This window comes from Trachypithecus francoisi, unplaced genomic scaffold, assembly GCF_009764315.1.
Source record: "Trachypithecus francoisi isolate TF-2019V2 unplaced genomic scaffold, Tfra_2.0 Lachesis_group1, whole genome shotgun sequence".
Taxonomy (NCBI): domain Eukaryota; kingdom Metazoa; phylum Chordata; class Mammalia; order Primates; family Cercopithecidae; genus Trachypithecus; species Trachypithecus francoisi.
In genome coordinates, this window is record NW_022681454.1 from 123,415,130 (window position 1) to 123,437,084 (window position 21,955).

The 21,955-nt window shown below is 34.9% G+C and overlaps 1 pseudogene across 1 annotated transcript; it reads left to right on the forward strand.

Annotated features, from left to right (window-relative positions):
* Positions 1–787: 787 nt before the first annotated feature.
* LOC117085887 lies at positions 788–1,471 on the forward strand (annotated as a pseudogene). The gene is made up of 2 exons (XR_004438118.1): positions 788–998; positions 1,134–1,471. The product of XR_004438118.1 is annotated as a 40S ribosomal protein S11-like (transcript).
* Positions 1,472–21,955: the final 20,484 nt, after the last annotated feature.

Consider the following 21,955-nt stretch of genomic DNA (forward strand, 5'->3'; position numbering starts at 1 on the left):
TCTCATTTTAGTTAAAACTATTTTATGTTTTACAAAAATGTTAATATTAGAACTGTTCAAATTTATTTTTATATTATTTATAAAAGTATAAAAGATATGAATTTTTTAAAAATGTACATTCAATTGTATTTTCAACTGTATTCTTGATTTCAGTTGTATTCTTGTAATTATGTTCAAGGTTATTGTATCACTTTGTAAATTAAAAAGTAGTTCTTGATCTAATATTTATGATGATCCTTAATAGATGGATTGATTAAATTTATTAATTTAACTAAATTTATATTTTCAACAGAAAATGTAACTTTAAATATGTTGCCTTGTTTTATTGACTTGTCTTAGTTGTAAAGATAATCAATTTTAATATTTAATAGATACATTTAATATTAAATAGACACATTTAATATTAAAGATATAATTTTGCCGGGCGCGGTGGCTCAAGCCTGTAATCCCAGCACTTTGGGAGGCCAAGACGGGCGGATCACGAGATCAGGAGATTGAGACCATCCTGGCTAACACGGTGAAACCCCATCTCTACTAAAAAATACAAAAAACTAGCCGGGCGAGGTGGCGGGCGCCTGTAGTCCCAGCTACTCGGGAGGCTGAGGCAGGAGAATGGCGTAAACCCGGGAGGCAGAGCTTGCAGTGAGCTGAGGTCGAGCCACTGCACTCCAGCCCGGGTGACAGAGCGAGACTCTATCTCAAATATATATATATATAATTTTAATATTAAATAGATACATTGGTAGTCGATAAGGAAACCCGGACGCCATTGCCGCTTTCCTTTTTCAGGCCGGCCGGGAAGATGGCGGACATTCAGACTGAGCGTGCCTACCAAAAGCAGCCGACCGACCATCTTTCAAAACAAAAAGAGGGTTCTGCTGGGAGAAACTGGCAAGGAGAAGCTCCCGCGGTACTACAAGAACATCGGTCTGGGCTTCAAGACACCCAAAGACGCTATTCAGGGCACTTACATTGACAAGAAATAGCCCTTCACTGATTTATTATATTTTACTTGAAACACTATATATTTATTACTGTCCATAAAAATAACCTGCAAAAATTTCTGTTTCATCTTACCTTTCTACTTTAATGTGTCTTCTCACTTTTGAATTTTATCAGTGTCCAAAGAAATATCTGTCTCCATTCGAGGGCGGATCCTCTCTGGTGTGGTGACCAAGATGAAGATGCAGAGGACCATTGTCATCCGCCGAGACTACCTCCACTACATCCGCAAGTACAACCGCTTCGAGAAGCGCCACAAGAACATGTCTGTGCACCTGTCCCCCTGCTTCAGGGACGTCCAGATCGGTGACATCGTCACAGTGGGCGAGTGTCGGCCCCTGAGCAAGACAGTGCGCTTCAACGTGCTCAAGGTCACCAAGGCTGCCGGCACCAAGAAGCAGTTCCAGAAGTTCTGAGGCTGGACATCGGCCTGCTCCCCACAATGAAATAAAGTTATTTTCTCATCCCCCCCCAAAAAAATAATAATAAATAAATAGATACATTTATGGATATTAAATGGATACATTTTAAGTATATTTTACATATGCAAGGTGCACAATATGATCAATTTTATTCCACATGTACTCAAATTATCAAAAATTTATTGATTTTGTTGACTACTTGCTGTGCTATACTGATAATAATGCTTAAGACTTTCTAATTAAAATTTTGCTTATATAATTTTCTGTTGATTAAGAATATTTGTTATTGCTACTGTGCTTTTTACACAAAAATAATAATAAAAATATTCATCAAAATTTAGTATGTTACAATCAAATGGTTTCCTCTTTTAGCATTTTTGGCATAAATTTTATATTTAAAAGTAATACAAAAATATCCCCTTTTATTTGAGTTTAATTTATATGTGGCTTTGTCGTATTTCAAACAGTTTCAATCTTTACCACCTCTTATAATTAGTAGATAATTGGATTCTGTATTAATATAACATTAGATTATTTTCATTTCAAAAATATAAAAGTATTTCTCATCCTAATTTACTAAACTTGATGAGTACATCTTTAGCCTATCTTTGATCTAGGTTTTGGAAAATTGTGCGCTTTCATGTTTTTCACAAAGTTTGTAAAAATATTCACCTCATTTTTTTATTTATTGATAAAAAATATTTATCAATGTAAACTTAAAAAAATTTGTATTGTGTATGATGCAAGATAAATATTCAGCTCTTTGCTTTTCCCACTTTGCCATATATCTTTTATGGTTATTATTTGATCTTTTACAGGTCTTATTTATTTATTTATATTTTGAATTCATTTTCTTAGTTACAATTATTTAGATTTATCAGTGTTACCCTTTTTCCTTCCAAGGTGTAACATTTTTTATTTACCAGTCATTGTAACCAGTTATTTACCAGTCATTGTAACCTTTTTCTTTTGGATATTTTTTTGTTAAGCAACTACTGCAGAAATACCCCCCCCCCCCCCCCCGCACTCTCTCTCTCTGTATACACACACACACACGCACGCACACACACACACATATGTACATACTCTAATATATATTTGTGTGTATATCTTCATGGAAAGGTCTAATATCACTGAAATTCCTTTTTTGCCTACAGAATTATGTAGACATATACCACTCTACTGCCTTCTGTCATGTATTATTAAGGATACAATTTTATTTACTTTTATAAATAATGTGATTTTTACCTTGAATTCTTATATAACTTACTTTTTTTCGGTAAAAGTAATTTTCTAGGGCCTCTGTTAGCATCGTCTTCATTCATTTTATATGCTTGGAAATATTGACTCTAAATCATCAATCTCAAATCTTATTTTTAAAGTCTGGCAAGTCTCCTTCTACTAAACTTTAATCATTGTTTCTGATCCATTTACCCTATATATTGAGAAATGATTACTATTTGAAGGTTGGAAATCTGTAGTTTGCCTTCAATGCTTAATTTCTCCTTATTTTGTTGTTGTTGTTTGGTTGTTTTCTTTTGTTGTTGTTTCTTTTATTCATATGAAATGAATTCTTAGAGCACTTCTCCACATCTGTTCTACCTAATTGATTCAGTTTCCTATATTATCAAATCTGCTTTGGCTACTCTGGTAAAGCTTTAATTTTGTACACTCAGTTTTCATGTTATTGCTCTCCCTTATTATCTGAATATGCTTTCTCCTTAACTCAGAAAAGTATTATTAATGTACATAATGTCTCCTTATGAAGAAGCAATCATCATTTTCTTAAAACGACTTGGTTCATAAAGTAAGACCTCATGACCTAATCTCCAAACCCTTTTTTTTTTTTTTGAGATGAAGTCTTGCTCTTGTGCCCCAGGCTGGAATGCAATGGCACGATCTCAGCTCACTGCAACCTCCGCCTCCAGGGTTCAGACGATTCTCCTGCCTCAACCTCTGGAGTAGTAGCTGGGATTATGGGCACCTGCCACCATGCCCTGCTAATTTTTGTATTTTTAGTAGAGATGGGGTTTCACCATGTTGGCCAGGCTGGTCTTGAACTCCTGACCACAGGTGATCTGTCTGCTTCGGCCTCCCAAAATGCTGTGATTACAGGCGTGAGCCACACCGCATGGCCTCCAAAGCTTTTTTTTTTTTTTTTTTCTTCTATGCATTATTTTCACAGAGCAAATTATGCACTTTTCTATTTACTATTTTTCACAATAATTTAATCTTCTTTTGCTGACATTTTGATGTTATGAGCTTTTCCCAAAATTTCTATATTGATTGTGAGGATGAGAAGAGAAGTGACAGTAATATTTTACCCTTAATTGTTAATCTTCTGCCTGAGTATTGGCAGATGGCTCCTCCCCAGATCTAAAGGCAAAGTTCTGTATTGTGTTAGGCACTGCAAGCCTCTTCTCATGTCTGGCATTCAACAGGTGCCAAATTCACTTGTACAACTAGTTCTCATTCAAAATCCCTGAGCACTTAACAAGAAATCCAAACCTGGCAAGATCAAAGTTCATAAAACCAAAAGAAGTAGTTACGGGGAGATTCATATGATTGAAATTTGACTAAAATATAGACTGTTAGGTCAGATAGACAACTTTTGGTTGTATATTGGAAAAGTCAACATGACATTAACCCAAAGTGTTACAAAACCTTATCAGTTATTAACATTTATATTTATGGTAGTTGGTTAATTATGGTACCTTACACATCTGTTTGGGAGAAATCAGCAAAATAATAAGGTATCAGTCTCCCAAGGTAAGTGATATATTTCCTCAGAATATAGACTATGCCTTTTCTTTCTTTTCTGTTCAAGTTACACTTAAAATCCTTGTTTTAAAGAATTTTCCTTCTCTTCCATGGTTTAAGAATGTGAGTGTCTTACATGTAAAACCATATAAGTTAGAAGCCACTATAAATGAGAAAGTAGAAATCAGTCATCAATCTCAGATTATTATTTTTTTTAAGCTACGATGTGCAAGTTTAAAGAAAGGTAAATTTAAAAAAAAAAAAAAGAGGTCATAGGCGGTGGCTCACGCCTGTAATCCCAGCACTTTGGGAGGCCATGGCGGGCGAATCACGAAGTCAGGAGATCGAGACCATCCTGGCTAACACGGTGAAACCCCATCTCTACTAAAAATACAAAAAATTAGCCAGACGTGGTGGCGGGCGCCTGTAGTCCCAGCTACTCGGGAGGCTGAGGCAGGAGAATGGCGTGAACCCGGGAGGTGGAGCCCGCAGTGAGCCGAGATCAGGCCACTGCACTCCAGCCTGGGCGACAGAGTGAGACTCCGTCTCAAAACAAACAAACAAACAAAAATCTAAATTTTTACCTTTAGTTTCTACATTATATACACACACACACACACACACACACACACACACACACACATATCACTGTTCAGGCTTATTAAGCAAAAACTTTGAAAGGGAAAAGAATTCTAAGTTTTTTCACGTGTTCCTTTGCTCAATCATTTTGGGAAACCCATGTGCATGCATCATCTCTATCCTTAGGTTTGCCCAATTTTAAAATCCTCGGTGTCTGCTCAATATTTCCTACTTGTAGTACACATAAAATGTAGTCATAATGTTTACTTAACCAATATAAAAATAATTTTATACCAAACATACATGTAGCCATCTAATAAATACAGCTTAAAATATCTATTTAAAAGTAAAATATTTGCAGATGAGGCAATTCAATTTGAAAAGTATTTTAAGTATAAATGTCTAAAGAGGTAAAAATTAGGAAAAGATGTTAAGCTAACACTATCTTATAATTCAGTTCTTGTTAGTGTATAGACAGCAGTTAATTCAGTCGAGATTAGCTAGTACTTAAAGAAAGTGAAAGCAATTTACATTTTGGTGTCAGCAACATCAATTGTCTTTGCCATTTTGCCTCTAAGGCTATTTGGGGCTGTCTGCCACTTGGGAAATGCTGCTTTTACTGTATTTCACAAAATTATTAAACAGGATACCTTCTAAATTAAATTTCTTCATGGGTAAATTTTCTTAAAATTTGAGTCTAAATCTGCCAGTCCAAGGTAGAGTAAGTATTGAGAAAGAAAATGTTCTCCACACTATCATGCCATTTGTCCACCAATAATTTGAAAAATAATTTTCTCTTTTCTTTCACTCAGCCAATACTTACTGTTCCATGATGGAGACCCATGAAGAATCATTACTGATACAGTGATATATCCAGGTAAGCAGACATGCACACAGACCCAAAAATGCAAACATGAAAATCATAAAACTTCAACCTTTCAAAGTATATCTTAGATTAAAAATGCAAAATAATAGCTATTATGCATATACACTAGAAAATAATTCCAGTATTCATCTAAAAGTAAAATTTCTTCATCAGTGAATTTCTGAAACCAATGTGGTTTATGAAATATTGATGTATATTTTAGAGATAGGAAGATGGTGAGAACTCAAATTAACCTGTTTACTCTCTGACTCAGCATCACAGCTCAAAACTGTATGCTTCCAACATACAAATCTGTATTAATCTGGTATCTTACTGAGCTCATAGTGGAGAGTCTCTATTTGAATAGTATCTATTTGAATAGCCCATTAGGATAATTCAAATAGATACTATAACACTCTACTCTCATCAGATATCATCGCCTGTGTGGCTAAAGGACACGAACCTTAGGAAAATAAATAAATACATAAATACACAAATTCAAGAGAGTTGTTAAGGGCTTTAAAAATGTTTTAGTGCAAAATCTTGTTTTAAAGCTTCATAAACACTCTGGACCTCTAGATGTATAATGACCCCTTTAATTTGGCTTTCCTGCTGAGCCTTCTAAATTCAGAGTAAACAATTATTGAAAAAATAATGAGGTTCAGATTAAAAGTCCACAAACAATAGCATAATTAACTATCTTAATAATATCTTGGAAAAAGAACACTGACTCAGATGCCACAGAGCATAAGTTAAATCTAATGAAGACCCAAGGAAAATCATGCACCTTCTCATGGGAAATGCAAAACCATCCTGCCTCTCTTCTCCTATTATCCTTGTTTAATCTTCTTCAGAATTAGGTCCCTAGGGTAATTTCAAGTATGTATTCTAAAGCTAATTGCTCTTCTTCTTTTTTTTTTTTTTTTGACTTAATGATTGGAGCATAGTGGGAAAAATAGAACTAACATTTAAAAATGTGAAGAAAGTATTTAAATTGTCTACATTTAAAGGTTGTTTTCATACACATTTAATGGTCTTAGTAAAACTACGTTTGAAGTACTGAACTAATCTATTGAATTCAATTTTACTTGCCGAGCCATTTTCCAATACACTGGCAACATGTATTGTTATAGTATGTGCTTCATTTTATAGAATGTTCTAAATTAATACTTTTTGTTCTAAATTAATACATTAATTTTATCCATGTTAATAATGCAAAACTAGAGAAAGTCTTGGCAAGTGTAATGTATATTGTAAATATTCAAATTTCATTTAAATGAATAAATAATTTAATTGCATATGGCATATAATAGTGTTGTAGTACAAGTTTAGTAGCATGAAGAAATCCACTGATCTGAAATCATGGATATCAACTTCCAGTTTTCTGAATAACATTTTCCCTTACAGTTCACCATAAAATTAGCACTGAATGACTTCAAAAAAGTTGAATTCATAAGCAATACATGAGAAAACTTAGATCAGATTGCTTATTGCAACATATTACAAAGGGGACAAGCTGAACGACAGTCAAGTATTGGGTTCTAATGCTTTTGGAAAAATCACTTATATTCCTTAGGACTCATTTTCCTCTTCAAAATAAAGACTTGAAATAGATGATCATTAAGGTCCTTGCTAGTATTAGAAAGGTTTAAGTATTAAAGGCAAATTCCCATACTACACCTATCAGATTGCAGATAAAATAACTCCTGCTAGGTGCTTGGAGAAGATTCCAGAAAATAGATTCCTTATTCTACTTATGAAAATATTTGTCAGACTTTTTTGGAGAAGAATTTCTCAATATCTAGTAAACTTGTTTTATGGATTTATCATATATATATACACATTTATATGTATATATAATTATATATGTGCATAAATGTGTTATATAACTAAGACAATATTTGACTAAATAAACCAAATTAATTATTAAAACTAGATTATCTGGAATAATAGAATGTACTCTATTAACAATGAGAAAACTTCTCCGAAATGTAAAAGCATTTTCACAGTTTTCTATCACTTTATGACCCAGTTTCCTTATTTGTAAAACATATATTTGCATGCCTGATATAAAAATAACACATAAAATATCCAGCGAACTAGAGTTTCTCTACAGAGAGGCAGCAACTTGGGAGAAATAAAAAGTTATTTTATGGAAAGAAGGTACATTTTAGAATCACATAAAGTTCTCAACAAAGACCTTAAAACTACCCACCCAGTCTCATCCATCCTTTTCTCTATTCCTACCTTTTACCAAGATAAGTTATTTCTCATTCTCATCTTAAAGTAGAAATATCACAGCTCATTTTCTGCCAGTTTACACCACTCAACCTGCCATTAAACACCGGTGTCTTATCTCACAGACCAGCCAGACACACAAGAAAACAATATTGTCAGTGTCTGTTGTGATTGGCCAGTGCCTGAGCCCTACTGGCTGTTAAGGATTTAGATATTTTGAAGATCATCCATTCTTAATCATGACTCCTGTAACTTACTTTTTATCGTCTTGGGGCAGTTAATTCATCTGTGGATAAGTCAGGTTAAAAAGAAAAAATATTAATAAACCAGTCAGTTAAATAATCATTTCTATAATTCTGTGAAAACATCTACACATTTAAAGGCTTTCATTTGGGGGACCAAATGAAAATAACCAAATAACCAAAAGAGTTATTTGGAAATAACTATTTCCTTGTCAAAGGCTTATAATCTAAAGGATGTCCTCCCACCCTTCCTCTGTCAACCATCCCTTCTGAGAAACAGAACAGTCACCTGCTTCTTAGAAAATGTGTTGGAGAGCTCATGAGACATGGGGCCTATTTGGGGAGGAGAAGGAAGAGAGCTGCCACCCAGCTCAGGATGCTACTGGACCCCATCCGTATCTTGCTCTAACAACTGTTTGAAGAACAGGGGTTTCAGACAAAGTAGGAAAAGTCAGCTTAGAACAAACAACTGTACTTATTTTTGTTTTTGTATTTTTAACTTTTTACTCAGAAATGCTCAAATTTTACCTAGAAATTTAAACTTACCAATAAGTTACAAAATAGGAAAAATGGGAAAATAAATACTCATATACCCTTCACCCAGATTTACCTATTGTTAATGTTTTATCCCATTCACTTTTTCATTACTTTCCTATCCACCCATCTGTATACATGTCTCTATGTTAGGTGAGTATGTGTGGATATTCATGTAGACAATTTTTCTAGAATCACTTAAGTGCAATTTCCATATATGATTGTCCTTTACCTCTGAACACTTCACTGTGTATTTCATAAGAATAATGATATTATTTTACACAACTATAGCACCAAACTGTACTTACTTTTTACAATTTAAATTTTATCTGACAACATCCGTGTAATATTTACTATGTACTAGGCATCACTTCAGCTTGGTTCCACCCATTACTGGCTGCACAGCATTGTACAAATGACTTAGCTTGCTATGCCTCAGTTTGCTCATATGTAAAATCAGAGTAACAATAGTACTAACTTTAAGTGGTATTTAGAACAGAGTAGGTATTATGTAAGTTTTGTTAAATACAATTTAAATTATAAGAATAAATACAGTTTGGACTGTTATTTGGGGTTTTTCCTGACCTTCACCTTATTGCATTCCAAATCTTCTCTTTATATTTGTACTCCATGGCAGTGAACATAACTGGATAAAATACCCAAAATCCATGTTCTAAGGCTGATTCTGCTGTACTATGCTTCTTCCTCTAAATCCTGACAGCTTATTTATACTCTTCTGTCATTTATATCCATGTTATTATAATTTCATGAAATGAATCACATGATCCTTTTTAAGTAATTTTGACACAAAATAACACCATATAAATCTGTTAAAAATGTATGTCACTATAAATAGAGAAATTGTGATGACAGCAGGATAGGAGGATTGAGAAAGGCACTCTCTAACCTTCTTTTTCTAACCTCTAACATCTGTCAAAATATCACGTATCTCATTCAACATTTTTGTCATTATTATGTATGTTAATATTATCAGTGTATATTATCTTATGATAATAGTTCAAAAGTGTCCAGCAGAGAAGGATGCCTTGTTTATTGTTAAATATATGATGTATCTTTGTTCAACATTTGTTTCAGACAAAGGTGACAAAGGGATAGACAGCCTGAGGAATAAACCCAGGCTGGGGGTGTCCTTGTAACAAAGGGGCAGGCTTGGATTTTTGTAGAATTCATTAATATATGGGGTAAACAGCGGAGCGAGAGATAGAATGAGATTCCTACTTCATCTGGCTAGGGTTACTGGTGATGCCACCAGTCAGGAATACAAGTCAGATGTGACATTGTTTGAATAGCTGTTGGTCCTTCCAATGGTCAAGCCCAAGGATCTGGACATAGACGGAGAAGCTAATGATTGATACATAGATTTAGGAGTCCTCAGCATGTAGGAGTAATACACACCAAGGAAGAATATAAATATATCAGGACACATCTAAAAGAAAAATGTCCCTCAGATATACATATATATGAACACAAGCTAATAGAGAAATGAAATCGTTGAAGAAAGAAAGGCAAATTGAAGATGTACAAAAGTGAGTGCAAAGGTAAGAAGAAAAGTAAGCCACGGAGAAAAGCTGGAGCACGGCTGGGCAGAGGATACAGTGCCAAGGCCATGGAGGAATCCATCTACCCAGACACAATGCTCCACTGAAAAAAATAATGCCACACACGAAATGTGTTTGTGTTTTTATAGTTTAGAGTGTCTGTAAAACAGTTCTCATTACATTAATTTCCAGTGGAAAAAGTAATATACCTTTCAAAACACTAGATTTGTAAATGCCCAGGAATGTCTAATTTTGCCATTCTCATAATGTCGTGTAATAAAAGATGAAAAAGAGCCCTTTACAAGATGTTTAGAAATAGAATAAGCAGCAAGGAGAAAATTTCCTTTTCCTTTTAAACAAATTTGAAAATGGGCATTCTTCCAAACTAATAAAAGTATGCTTACTTCCACCAGGCCTATCCAGGAAATCCTGCTTGCAGCCCTCAGCAATCTTACCAAGCAAGTCCTTGTCTCAGGAGTATTTTATGTCAATCAATGCTTTTGATAAGATACATAGGAAAACAAGCAGGTAGATCAGCCCATGACGCTTAAAAAATAGTACCAAGCATGGATATGTGTCTCTTTTCCCAAAAAGAACCACCTCTACTTAAGAGGAAGTAAAGTAATTAAAAGCAGCCTGATTACTATCAGCGATTAACTGACAAATACGAATAGTGATACTAGTGATACCATGAAAGAAAAGAGCCAGGGCTTACATTTAATTCATCCACACAGTTAATATCAGCCATCAATTTAGAAAATTGAGAGAGAGCAATGATGGAGTAAGCAAAACTGATTGAGTAAGCATGCCTGCTGTACTGCTGCCTAACATATTTTATTTTTAAAAAAACTGTAATACCTATGTGTACTGACTGTATTGTAGGAGTGTACAGTGGAGTCTGGAGTTAAAAGGGCATGGGGCTAGATAACAAGCCATACAGGTTCGAGATCTGGTCTTGCCTCCGATCCAGGTGTAACCCTAAAGCAAGCACTCAAGGCAAAATGAAAAGAATAGACTCATTCCTTTTGCTTCTTATTAAATTTTTTTTTTCAAAAGTCTTTTATGGAGCCTTGATGACTAAATTAAAGACTCGTCTTCAGGTTAAGAGGTAGAGACCTGACCACCAACCTTCCTCTCACTGTCCATCCCACCCAGTGGACAGTAGTGGTCCCAAAAGCTCCTCCACAAAATGTGAGGGCTCCTCAAAAATAAATTATTTCATTTGCTCATTTACTCAAGAAATGCTTATGAGCAAGCCATTTGTTAATCATTGGGAACATAGTGATATGTGATTACTCACTCTGACCTTAGAAACTACTGGGTTATATGATCTAATTGGCTGTTGGACTCTCAATGTTACTCAATTACTGAAAGAGTCAGAGGCTGGTGTAAGTGAGAGGTGCAGAGCCTCAATCTTTCTTTCTTCAATAGAGTAAAATTGCTCTACGGGCAAGGAAGTTTTGCTTCTATAAGCTTTAATTATAAAATGTTTCTCATTACAGCTAATTCTAAGATATTATCCAAATAGATGTCATGGCGTTGAAATTCTGTCGACTAAATTTGCACTTAGAATCAGTGTGGAATTCACAGTTTCAAGGTTTTCTTCCAAATGCTCTTCAATATACTTTCAATTATTGAGAATCTAGTCCTGTCCTCTTATCCCCGGAGAGTCAGACTTCTGTTATTGCTCTGCACCTAAGCCTGCCTCTCTGAAATCTCCAACTTTTCTAAACCTGCTTTTCCCACATAGAATACATGTGGCCTGATACTTATTTCCTCTCAACCTCGTAATCTCTTGGATAACAGTCAGCTAGGCCAGACTAATGCAGGATAATGAATACGTATAAATCTTTCAGAGAACTATGAAGGCATTTTAAAATGAACTTCAAAAATCAGAGCCAACTCAAAGAGGTGACTAGAAAAGTGAAAATTCCAGGAATCTTGGAAATTGAGTTGCACAGGTACTTTGAGCCGTGAAGGACTTTGGGACCTCCTTCAAGTTTTGTTCAATCATCACTTGTCCTTAAGAATATTTTTCCTCCGGGGCTAGATAATGTTTATAATATGAATTTTTTCTAGATTTTTTTTTTGTTAGATAATTTGACCAACACCACAACAGGGTCTCCTATTTTCTTAATGCTAATAAATACATATAACCTGAATCTTGACTCTTAAGTGGATCTTTATATGTCTATAGTGCTCTTTTATCTTCTTTAGAACAACTTACCACTGCCTAAGTTTGTCTAAATTCTTTTTTTTTTTTTGAGATGGAGTCTCATTTGGTCACCCAGGTTGGAGTGCAGTGGCACGATCTCTGCTCACTGCAACCTCTGCCTCCTGGGTTCAAGGAATCCCCCTGCCTCAGCCTTCTGAATAACTGGGACTATAGGCATGTGCCACCACGCCTGGCTAATTTTTGTATTTTCAGTAGAGCCGGGTTTTTGCCATGTTAGCCAGGATGGTCTCAAATTCCTGGCCTCATGTGATCTGCTGGACTCGGCCTCCCAGAGTGCTGGGATTACAGGCCTGAGCTACTGTGTCTGGCCAGTTTGCCTAAATTCAATTCATATTGAACTGAGAGAGGAGGCAATTAAGAAAAGAAAAATATTAACATGAACACTGTCTGTAACCAGTAATAATTATCTATAGTAACATCAACCAGGAATTTTAAGTGATCTTTACTATCACATATTATAGAAATTTACAAAATAAAGCAAGTAGATCAGCCATATGGGTGTCTAATTATTACAGACCCACAGGCTTTATAAAAAATGCAGTTATTAAATATTAATCACATGTTTTTAAATTTTCTGGGTGGCTATATTCTAAGATTTCCAATCTTGTTATTGTACCGTTCTCTGCCATATGTTTGAATGCAATCACCTCATTCTCCTACTTAAAGCCCATTAACATGAATTATGAGAGTCTTTGTGGTCTGGATCTTACCTATTTCTTCAGCCATATAACTTGCTATGACCTCCTCTGCTTCCTCCAGCCATTAGTTCTCTAGTCTCTGGGCCCTCAGATATACGGTGCTCCTTCTGTTCTGATTTACCTCCTCACCTACTCCTCACCACTCACTCCCTTTGTCTAGCTAAGGAGTGACTCAATCTCACAGGTCTCAATAGAATTTCCTCAAGGAAGTCTTCTGTGTCCCCTCAAGTGGGTTAGATTCCTCTTCTAGCATCCTCTGCTTGTCCTATCAGCAGTATTCACAGACTATCTCAATTGTCTGTTCACCTGAGTGTAGCCTCCCCTACATTGCACTCAATCAGAAAACAAGGCCATGTTTTTGTAGGACACTTTGTAACTCAGCACTGAGCATTATGCCTAGCATGCATTATAGCATCAAAAATAAATATTGAATAAATAAAACCTATGAGGCAAATTACATTCTACTTTTCTTTTTCTAAATGTTAGTCATTTTCAGGAACATACATATATACAGACACACATATATACACACATATATAGATACACAATATACATATATACATGCATATGTGATCAATAAAAATATGTAAGCACTGATGAATATTTCATATATATGTGTGTATATATACCCACTCACATATAAAAACACACACACACATATGTATGAATGAGGAGAAATGCCAACTTATTACCCTATGTTTTACAAAAGTTTTGGCTACTAGCTCTAGCTTTTTTCTTTAAAACCCTATGTTATAACCAAATGAAACTGAAACAGCCTTGGATATATTTTTACAGGGGGGGAAGTTTTAATTAAAATCCACAACTTGCCTCAGAGAAGTACAATTTTGTTAAAATTTTGCCTCATGATATATTCTAAATTAAAAATTAGTTTGCAGGCATCTTTTAGAAAGAGTTAGATCCCCCTAATGTAGAAAAGAGAGGACACAAAAAGGTCTGCTAGGTAGAGAAGAAAATGACCAGCAGCCTGGTCAAATTGCCTTGGTTTGGAGCTCTTCATGAGGTAGCTGGAGAAAAAGGCACTGCTCATGAAGTGGGCAGAGTGAAGGTTTTCATCATGTTACCTGGTTTCCTTGTGTAGATCATCAGATCACAAGAGAGTCAGCTTTGGAAATTAGTAATCACTGCCAAAAGAGCACTGTTCCAAAATTAATATAAATTGCTTTAATATTTCTCCCTTCTATAAATTTAAATTCATGCTGTAGGTTTGGACCTACTTTTGAAATATTCTTACAAAGCAAAGTTACCAACTCCACGAACTGTTTGTGAGAGTGTTAGAAGTGCCAATTGAAACAGGAATGTAATAACACTGTGAAATTGCATTATCTGTCAAGTTTCTAAAGCTTATTCAGGTGCTTATTTAAACCCTTGGAACCTGGAGGGAAATGAACATGGGATGACTTTTCATTCAGGTTGCCATAACATTTCAGTAGTGAAACTTCATAGTGGTCTACCAGACACCGAAAATAAGGTTTCGGCAGTAAAATAAGTGTCAACAAACCTCATGCTTCTGTGCAGAAATAGCAGCTACTAATAAGGTAACATCAGTACATTATAAATAATCCCTGAGACAGTCTCAAAAGGGGTCTACAGTATCAAACACGTGCAGCAGAAATAGAGTAAAGACACCTTCGAGGCCATCTAGAAATGCCAAAACAGGATAGTTTATAGCACAGGCAGTCTGAAATATGCCAGTCAGCTCCAGGTGCCAACATCCACGCTTTGGAGGAAATCACCAGGACCTTTCATTATTTGATGGAACAAGCAGACAACAGGAATGTCTCAGTGTCAGTGCTTTTATTAAAAGAAATTAATATTCATCAACACATCTTAACTCAGTCAACAGTTTAAAAGTTGCAATGAAGCATGTCATTCAGGCCAGGAGGTCTTTGGTCCAAGTTAAACAAACTCAGAGAGAATGTCTGGTTACAAGAATGTGTGTTCTATAACCTAATAGGACTATGCTTTCTACATTAGAAATATCCAGGTGCTAAATTAATCTTGTAATTGTATTTTGAATAACTTGATGAGTACATTTATTCAGATTAGAAACATATGGCATCAATATTTAAAGGTAAAAATGTATAACTGATTTGCTATTAAGAGGTTTGTTTGTCCCACGAGACTTTGAGTTACTTAATTGTATATACTATATCTGGTAAAATATATGCCTCACATATAGTATATATTCAACCAATATTTGGTGAATATATACAGATTGGGCAAACACATTTACAAATCTTTTCATCAGAATAGCTGATATTGCAATAGACGGTCAAAAATATTTATCAGTTAACAAAAAAATAGGAAAATAAACTATCAATTTTTCAACCAATAAAAAGGAAGGTTTTTCTGTAATAAAAATTAGCATACAGCGTTAACAGTACATCAGCAAAAATGACAGAGTAAGAAATTTAAAAATATGCCCCTCTATAAAATAATGAATAAAAAAGAGCAAAAAATATCAGAATCAACTTTTCTGGAACTCTGGAAATCAACTAATGGCTTGTGGCAACCCAAAAAATATTTATTAAAAGAAAAAAAACAATTGATTTATTTGCATTCCCAGTGATAGAGGGAGCAAAATGAACCTTATTCACAAGAAAATGTAATTAATTATTCATTCTGACTTCTCTGATGACTCCCTAAATAAACAACTCAAAAAGTGTGTCTTTATTAAAATGATTAGAACTGACTAGCCTATTTCTAAAGCTTATTGCTACTTCCAGGAATTTGTCAAAATTATTTGCAGGTTGCTGCTTCCTGAGGGGATAGATAACAATGGGGGCAAATTATAGCTTGGGCAAAAATCTTGGGAAGAAAGGCTGGGAAATAGGATATCCTTAAGAGCTATGAAAAGCTTCCACATTTTTCAGGGAATCTAAAAGGTTGTGTACGTGTTCAATGTTGTGCGCATTATCAGGAAAACCTGATAAAGTCCTAGCTTCCCACCTCCTAATGACCTTGAGGCTCTATAAAATCAGGAAGTACAGTCTGGAGGAGTGTTGAAGGTGTGCCCACCACACACTCAGGGCTCCTTGAGAACTAATGGAAGATACTTTGTTTCCAAGTATTTAAAAAAAATCCCTGCTCTAACATTAGCTGACCACTAAGCTATATCATAGAGACTTCAGGACCACACTAGAGGGTAAAGACTTAATGAGATTAGTTTAGAAAAGTCATCAAGTCAACAAACAATAGCTGCAATAAGCAGAAAGAACAACAAATCCTGGGGAAGCAAGGGAATCCAATTTCCAGAGTTGCTACATTATAATATTGAAAATGTACAATCTTCAACAACAACAACAACAAAAAATGGGAATGCATGCAAAAGACAAAAAAGTGTGGCCTATATATACGCAAGGAAATAAATAAAACTGTGCCAAGAAAGTCCAGAGACTGGACTTTACAGACAAAGATTTTAAATCAGCTAGTTTAAATGTGTTCACCGAGTTCAGTGAAACTATGTTTAAAGAATGTTTTAAAAGTATGAAAATGATGTCTCACCAAATTGAAATTACCAATAAAGAGATAAAAGTGGCTGGGTACTGTGGCTCATGCCTGTAATCTCAACACTCTGGGAGGCCGAGGTGGCAGATCACTTGAGGTCAGAAGTTTGAGAACAGCCTGGCCAACATGGCGAAACTCTGTCTCTACTAAAAATGTGAAAAATTAGCCAGGCGTGGCAGTGCAAGGCTATAACCCTAGCTACTCAGGAGACTGAGGAAAGAGAATCTCTTGAACCCGGGAGGTGGAGGTTGCAGTGAGTCAAGATCATGCCACTGCACTACTCCAGCCTGGGCAACAGAGACTCTGTCTAAAAAAAAAAAAAAAAAAAAAAAAAAAGAGAGAGAGAGAAAATTTATGAAAGAAGACTTTATAAATTTAGGGGTTCAAAAGTAAAATAACTAAAATGAAACATTCAGTCTAAAAAGCCGTAACAGCAGACTTGAGCAGTCAAAAGAAATAATCAGCAAACTTGAAGACAGGTCAATTCAGTCTGCAAAGAAGAAATAAATAAGAATAAAGAAAAATAAACAAGGTATAAAAGCCCCATAGGACACCTCAAGCATACCAACATATGCATAATGAGAGTCCCAACAGGAGAAAAAAAAAAGGCAAACATCGTTAAAGAAATGATGACCTAAAACTTTCTAAATTTGTTAAAAACATTATTGTTTCTATCCAAATATTTTTATAAACTCCAAGTAGAATAAACTAAAAAAATCCATACCTAGACACATCATGATCAAACTGTCAAAAGGTAACAAATCTTAGAAGTGACAATATGGGAGGCCGAGACGGGCGGATCACGAGGTCAGGAGATCGAGACCATCCTGGCGAACACTGTGAAACCCCGTCTCTACTAAAAAATACAAAAAACTAGCCGGGCGAGGTGGCGGGCGTCTGTAGTCCCAGCTACTCAGGAGGCTGAGGCAGGAGAATGGCGTGAACCCGGGAGGCGGAGCTTGCAGTGAGCTGAGATCCGGCCACTGCACTCCAGCCCCGGCGACAGAGCAAGACTCCGTCTCAAAAAAAAAAAAAAAAAAAAAAAGAAGTGACAATAAAGAAGCAACTTAACATATACAACAATACAATTAACAGTTAATTTCTCATCAAAACCCAGGAACTGCCGGGCGCGGTGGCTCAAGCCTGTAATCCCAGCACTTTGGGAGGCCGAGAAGGGCGGATCACGAGGTCAGGAGATCGAGACCATCCTGGCTAACACGGTGAAACCCCATCTCTACTAAAAAATACAAAAAAAAAAAAAAAAAAAAAAAAAAAAAAAAAAACTAGCCGGGCGAGGTGGCGGGCACCTGTAGTCCCAGCTACTCGGGAGGCTGAGGCAGGAGAATGGCGTAAACCCGGGAGGCGGAGCTTGCAGTGAGCTGAGATCCGGCCACTGCACTCTAGCCCGGGTGACAGAGCGAGACTCCATCTCAAAAAAAACAAAACAAAACAAAACAAACAAACAAACAAACAAAAACACCCAAGAACTTTCAAAGGCAGTGCTACAATATACTCAAAATGCTAAAAGGAAACAAAACAAAACAAAAAATACCACCAGCCAATAATTCAATTCTGTGACTAGCAACACTATTTTTCAAAATGAAAGAGAAATTAAGACCTTCTCGGGTAAACTAAAACTGAAGAAGTTCACTGCTTACATACCTTTACAGAAAGAAATGCTAGAGTCCTTCAAGCTTAAATGAAAAAGTCACTGACAGTAATTCAACTCAAGAAGAAATATAAAGCGCTATTAAAAGTAACCACAAAAGTAAATACACAGAACAATATAAATGTATTTTTGTTCGTAACGCCTTTTCTCTGTCTGATTGGAAAGACAACTGTATGAAGCAACAATTATAAATCAATTTAATGGGCCCATAATATATAAAGATGTAATATGTGATAATAGCAGCATAAAGGTCAGGGATATATTGGAGCAAAGTTATTCTATACTATTTAAATTAAGTTGGTATTTATCCAAAGTGGATTGCTATAAATTAATATGTTAATTATAATCTTCAAGGAACAATAACTCAAAATAGTATGGCAAAAGAAATGACAAGGGGGCCGGGCGCGGTGGCTCAAGCCTGTAATCCCAGCACTTTGGGAGGCCGAGACGGGCGGATCACAAGGTCAGGAGATCGAGACCATCCTAATTAACACGGTGAAACCCCGTCTCTACTAAAAAATACAAAAAAACTAGCTGGGCGTGGTGGCGGGCGCCTGTAGTCCCAGCTACTCGGGAGGCTGAGGCAGGAGAATGGCGTGAACCCGGGAGGCGGAGCTTGCAGTGAGCTGAGATCTGGCCACTGCACTCCAGTGTGGGCAACAGAGCGAGACTCTGTCTCAAAAAAAAAAAAAAGAAAAGAAATGACAAGGTACACTAGAAGATATCTTTTTAATACAAAGAGAAGACTGTAATGGAGGAATTGCAGGAAAAAAATAAAACAACATATATTGAAAACAGATATCAAGTGGCAGAAGTAAATCTTTCCTTACCAATAATTACATGAAATGTAAATGGTTTAAACACTCCAATTGAAAGGCAAAGATTGGAAGAATGGATCAAAAAACATGATTCAAATATACGTTGTCTTAGATGCAACTGGACATCTAAGATGCAACTGGACATCTATGCTAAATAAATTAACAAAGGAACAGAAAACCAAATACTGCATGTTCTCACTTATAAGTGGGAGCTAAACATTGGGTACTCATGGACATAAAGATGGCAACAATAGACATTAAGAAGGGGGAAAGGATTGAAAAACTAACTATTGGAGCCCGTATTCACTCGGTGAAATATTGGAGCCTGTATGTCACCTGGGTGACAAGATCAGTCACACTCCAAACCTCAGCATCATGCAATGTACCCACATAGAAAACCTGCACATATAACCCTGAATCTAAAATAAAAGTTGAAATTATATTTAAGAAAACAAATATATGTTATTTACAAGAAACTCAATTAAGATTAAAACACACAATTTAGTTGCATGTAAAATAAGTAAAATAATGGAAACTTATATTCCATGAAAGCAGTACTCAAAAGAGAGCTGGAGTGGCATACTAGTGTTGAACAAAATATAAGACAAAAAATATTGTTAGAATAAAGGAAGGCACTACATAATAAAAGCATACATTAATCCAGAAGATGTAAAAATTATAAATGTATGTGGACCTAAAATCATAGCCCCAAGATATATGAAGCAAAAACTAAAATAATTGAAAGGGAAAATTGCCAATTCAACCATAATGGTTAATACTTCAATACCCCATTTTCAATAACATATAGAGCAACTATACATAAAATCAGCGAGAAAAAAAAAAAAAAAAAAACTTGAAAACACTATTTATCAACTGGACCTAAAACACATCTCTAGAACTCACCAAAAAAACAACAGCAGATATACAGTCTTCTCAAATACAGTATTCAGTAAGATAGACTGTTAGAATGCAAGAATAGTCTCCAAAAACCTAAAAAGGTTTAAATCATACAAGTATATTCTGTGACCACAATGGAGTAAAATTAGAAATTAAAACAGAAGAAAATTTGGAGAATTCACAAATATGTGAAAATTAAACATGAAGAAATAAAAAGGAAAATAAAAAATACTGAGGAGGATGAAAACCACACATCATATCAAAATGTGCAGGATTAAATAAAAACAAAGCTCAGAGGAAATATATACCTGCAAATGCCTTTCTTAAAAAGAAAATAATTCTAAATCAATAGCCCATCCTTCTACCTTAAGACACTTGGAAGAAAAAACTAAACCTGAAGCAAGTGTAAGGATAAAATTTAAAAAGATTAAACCATAAATGAATGAAATAGGGAACAGGAAAAAAAGCATCAATATTAAAAGTTGTATATTTGAAAATGTCAACAAAATTGACAAACATACTGGAAGAACACAAAAATACCTAGATTGACCAAGAAGACTCACATTACTAAAATTAGGAATTAAAACATTATTACTTATGTTACAGAAATAAACATGATTATAAGAAAATACTAAGAACAATGATATTCCAAAAACTTATGTAACCTAGATCAATTAGAGAAATTCCTAGAAATATTTCAACTACCAAGTATGACTCAAGAAGAAATAGAAAGCCTTAATATGCCTAAAATAAGTAAAGAAATGAGTTAGCATTCAAAATAATTCCTTAAGAAAAGGTTATACACACAACCAAGTCAGATGTATCCCAGAAATGCAAGATTGATTCAACATACAAAAATGAAACAATGTTATTAATATAATAATAGAACAGCATAATCATCTCAATCGATACAGAAAAAACATTGACAAAACCTAACACTTTTTCAAAAACACTAGTGCTGTGAACAAAAAGGAACCTTCTCAATATGATAAACATTATCTATAGAAAACTCACAGCTAATATCATACTTAATAGTGAAAGACCGAAAGTGTTTTCTCCTCAAGTATCAGAAACAAACAAGTATATCCACTCTTGCCATGGTACTAGAGGTAGTAATTAAGTCACTTTGGCAAAGAAATCAATGTAGCCAGAGTAGAAAAATAGTAAATAAAACTAACTGTATATGCAGATGATTGATACCTACCTCCCTACCTATTTAGATAGATAGTTATGCATATAGGTAGATATATTTATATGTATCAATCTATATCTATCTGTTGATCAGTAGATATATCCCTAAAGAATTTCCAAAAATATATATGACAGCTAATAATATGAGTTTAACAAAATTGCAAGATACATGATCAACATAAGGAAAATTAGTAGCATTTCTATATATTAGTTACGAACAATGTGAACAGTGAAATTATGAAAAACAACCCATAGCATCAAAAATTTTAAAAAATGCATAGAAATAAAATTAACCTAAAAAGTGCAAAAATTGTGCATTAAAATTACAAAATATTGTTGATAGAAATTAAAAATCTAAATTAGAAAGATATTTCGAATTCATGGAAGACCTAATATTGTTAACATGGCAATACTCCTTAAAATTTATCTGCAGATTCAAGGAGAGTCATATCAAATTTCAGCCACTTTTATTGATAAATGAATGAGTTGATCCTAAAATTCATATGGAAATGGACACAGAATAGCCAAAACAATTCATTGAAAAGAAAAACAAAATGAAGATCTCACACATCTTGGTTTCAAAACTTACTAATACAAAGCAAGGATAATTAAGACAATATGGTACTCACATAAACATACATCTATGAAATAGAATTGAGAGTATATTTTTGATGACACAAAGACCATTCGATTGGAAAATAATGTCTTTTCAACAAA